This window comes from Coregonus lavaretus (genome assembly GCF_964263955.1).
Source record: "Coregonus lavaretus genome assembly, chromosome: 34".
Taxonomy (NCBI): domain Eukaryota; kingdom Metazoa; phylum Chordata; class Actinopteri; order Salmoniformes; family Salmonidae; genus Coregonus; species Coregonus lavaretus.
The window spans coordinates 16,065,658-16,069,972 of NC_140021.1; the positions used below are offsets into that span (position 1 = coordinate 16,065,658).

The 4,315-nt window shown below is 40.6% G+C and overlaps 1 long non-coding RNA gene across 1 annotated transcript; it reads right to left on the reverse strand.

The window, feature by feature from the left end:
• Positions 1 to 2,332: 2,332 nt before the first annotated feature.
• Positions 2,333 to 3,408, reverse strand: LOC311109118. The gene is made up of 2 exons (XR_014610573.1): positions 3,206 to 3,408; positions 2,333 to 2,671 (listed from the first exon to the last, which is right to left on the reverse strand). It is a non-coding gene; the product is annotated as an uncharacterized lncRNA (long non-coding RNA).
• Between the last annotated feature and the right edge of the window lie 907 nt (positions 3,409 to 4,315).

Consider the following 4,315-nt stretch of genomic DNA (forward strand, 5'->3'; position numbering starts at 1 on the left):
AGCTGAAATAAATCATTCTCTCTACTATTATTCTGACATTTCACATTCTTAAAATAAAGTTGTGATTCTAACTGACCTAATACAGGGAATTTCTACTAGGATTAAATGTCAGGAATTATGAAAAACAGATTTTAAATGTATTTGGCTAAGGTGTATGTACACTTCCGACTACAACTGTGGAAAGAAATGTGTGTGTTTTTTGCCAATATTTTCACCCCCTTGGCATTTTTCCTATTTTGTTGCCTTACAACCTGGAATTAAAATTGATTTATTGGGGTTTTGTATCATTTGATTTACACAACATGCCTACCACTTTGAAGATGCAAAATATTTTTATTGTGAAACAAACAAGAAATATTACAAAAAAACAGAAAACTTGAGCATGCATAACTGTTCACCCCCCCAAAGTCAATACTTTGTAGAGCCACCTTTTGCAGCAATTACAGCTGCAAGTCTCTTGGGGTATGTCTCTATAAGCTTGGCATATTTAGCCACTGGGATTTTTGTCCATTCTTCAAGGCAAAACTGCTCCAGCTCCAGTTGGATGGGTTCCGCTGGTGTACAGCAATCTTTAAGTCATACCATAGATTCTCAATTGGATTGAGGTCTGGGCATTTAAATGTTTCCCCTTAAAACCTCCTGAGAACCAAGGAAAATATTGTTTTTCCTAATCATATTTTTTGTGATTCAATAACTGTTTAGGGTTAAAAAAAAAGCATCCTACAATTTCCACATTTTAATTTTAATTTTAATTTTTTATTTTACAGCATGTCCACTGTAGTGGACAACAGGATCATTTGAGTACGAAAAGAGACACATTTGGTAGATACAAATTTTTACAGAGTTCTTACAGATTACAGAGTTTTTATGAACTAAGAATACATACATTTTTGGCTGTAGATTGATTATTATCCAAGAATACAGACATTTTGATTATACAATACACATTAATAATTCTTGAATCCTTTTCCTTACATTTCGCAAGGATAGCTTTACTATTAAAGCTTAACACTTTGTTATGTCCATATCCTTTGATTGGTCCCCTTGAATCCTTTCAGTGTTATTTGAACAATGAACATATAACTAATGTGTAACAGATTTATTTTGGATTTTTTCCTTCTGTCAAACTGAATCCAATCTAGCTTTTTCCTTCACTCTTCATTTTGTTCTTAGTATTTTCTTTGTTAGTGGTGAAAGTCCTGGAAGCAATATCTCTTTTTGGTAATGCAGAGGAACATCTTGCATTTGGTACATCTCATGTACGTCTTGCTCTTGCAGCCCTTATTTCTGCATCTTTCTGCATGCTTGGTATCCATCATCTCAGGCATGTGCATGGCTCCTAGTCTGCGCACAGATGGCTCTGGTTGTGGGATCCTCATTTTAGATGGTGGCTCATACTCATCCTCACTCTCTTCACAGCTGTTTTCCAGTTCCGGACTCTCCAACAGCTCCTCAGCTAGGAGTAGTTTGAAGTCCAGGTACTGATGTGTGTTCTTGGATGGTCTGTGCAGAGCTTTGCTGTCAGACTGGTATTGTATCCAGGAGTTGGTGATGGCAACATCAAAGAAGTGACTGATCACGCGCGATGTCCACTTCTTGGTCCTGCTTGACATACGATAGAAGCTAAGCATGCGATCACAAAGATCTACGCCACCCATGTTATCATTATACTGCTTAATTACTGCTGGTCTTTTAACCTGGACCAGGTGCTTTTCTTTCTGGGACCATCTGGTACAGATGTCTTCTGGGTCTTTCCCATGTACAGTGGATGAGCACTGGTTTGTTGTCGAACCATTTTGTGATGGCCAGCTCAGGACTCTTTCTGGCCACTGACACTGATGTTCCTCTCCCCTCTTTTTTCAACTGTTTGTCTACTGGCAGCTGGCACAGCTTTGGGACACGGTTCTTCATTATAGTTCCAGTTGCAGGAAGGCCCTTTGCCAGCAATGCATCCAATAGATCTATGGTTGTGAAGTACCTGTCAAAGAATATGTGGCTTCCTGTTGGAACAGATTCAACCATGCGTAGAACTGCTGCAGCTCCAACTCCTAACCTTTGGACTGTAAAGGTATTCTTCCCTTGGTAGACTTCAAAATCAAGCATCAGACCATTTGGGGATGCAAGGACAAAGACCTTTAGGCCAGTAGGGTTTGGCTTGCCGGGAACATATTGCCTGACTGGACAACGGCCTGTGAATGGGATGATTTGCTCATCAATGCAGACCCTTTCTGGCTTTGCAAGGCTGAGACAGCCTTGGCGCACACGATCGAGTATTGGCCTGACTTTCCAAAGAATATCTGCCTTCTTTGTTTCCTCTGTTACAGCCAGGTCATTGACAATCTTGAGGGAATTTCTTATCCTGAAGAATCTATCCCTAGTCATTTTGCTACTTATGACTGGCACTTTAGTTTTGTTGGCCCAAAACATTTTAATTCTGGGATAGCCAAGGCAGGCCATGTGGACTGAAATGCCCAAGAAGATTTTTATTTCTTGTGGCGTGGTGTTCATGCACACTCCTTTGATTTGCAGCTCTCTTTGATTTGTGTATGTTGCCAAATCTTCAAAGACCTTGTTGTCAATGTACTGTGAAAAGTATTCAATTGGACTCCAGTCTGCACGTGTTGTAGGGTCATCTTGACACACAGGAAGCCCAGGTAACACAGGTGCAAATCTGATATGAAGGAAAAAAGAATAATAAATGATAAGTAATAACAGTTTAAATACTCAATGCAGCTGAATTTAAAATTGTGGAACTGCATCAAACATACATGTTACTCCTGGCCCACAGAGGGCGACGAGTTTCCTGTTCGTCCCTGTCTGTATCTGTGTCTGTGTCTGCATCTGTCCCTTCAACTGAGCCTTCTGCATTGTCTTCCTCTTCTTCATCACCGTTTTGTATCACTGGTTGAAACTTATCCTCATCTCTCTCATCATCTGACAACTCCAAATCTGAATCTCCCTCGACTATTCGGTAAAGAATTCTTTCTGCTTCAGTTCTGTTTCCTACGACAATGTGGAGTCATTATTTACATGAAGATAGTCCTGATGTCCACTATAATTGACATTCATAAAATGGCAAATCTTTCAAAAGATACATAATTTAGTTGCTATCAGAACTAAATATATGATTCCTAATACCTTCATGAACAAGAAAATATATGATTATCATAGTAGCAAAACCATAGACAAACAATATTTGACTTACCTCTCATCTTTCCATAAAATGTGCTTGTTCCTATGCCGTCCATTTTGAAAGGAAAGATAGAGGCGGTTCCCGGCCTCCCAGCCAATCAAATGACATATCACTGAAAAGCCCAGGATGTCCTCTGTACAGTACATCAGGAATTAAGAGACTTGCACAAAAGATTCCAAGAAGAGGGATGAAACTCAAATGTCCACTACAGTGGACATAAGTCAATGGGCTGGGTCTCAGGAGGATTTAAAGTCCTTGAGTGTTGCTTTAGCAGTATGCTTAGGGTCATTGTCCTGCTGGAAGGTGAACCTCCATCCCAGTCTCAAATCTCTGGAAGACTGAAACAGGTTTCCCTCAAGAATTTCCCTGTATTTAGCGCCATCCATCATTCCTTCAATTCTGACCAGTTTCCCAGTCCCTGCCGACGAAAAACATCCCCACAGCATGATGCTGCCACCACCATGCTTCACTGTGGGGATGGTGTTCTCGGGGTGATGAGAGGTGTTGGGTTTGCGCCAGACATAGCATTTTCCTTAATGGCCAAAAAGTTAAATTTTTTGTCTCATCTGACCAGAGTACCTTCTTCCATATGTTTGGGCAGTCTTCCACATGCCTTTTGGCGAACACCAAACGTGTTTGCTCATTTTTTCCTTAAAGCAATGGCTTTTTTCTGGCCACTCTTCCATAAAGCCCAGCTCTGTGGGGTGTACGGCTTGAAGTGGTCCTATGGACAGATACACCAATCTCCTCTGTGGAGCTTTGCAGCTCCTTCAGGGTTATCTTTGGTCTCTTTTTTGCCTCTCTGATTAATGCCATCCTTGCCTGGTCTGTGAGTTTTGGTGGGCTGCCCTCTCTTGGCAGGTTTGTTGTGGTGCCATATTATTTCAATTTTTTAAATAATGGATTTAATGGTGCTCCGTGGGATGTTCAAAGTTTCTGATATTTTTTTATAACCCAACACTGATCTGTACTTACATTTTTTACATTTTAGTCATTTAGCAGACGCTCTTATCCAGAGCGACTTACAGTTAGTGAGTGCATAAATTTTTTTTTCATACTGGTCCCCGTGGGAATTAAACCCACAACCCTGGCGTTGTAAACACCATGCTCTACCAACTGAGC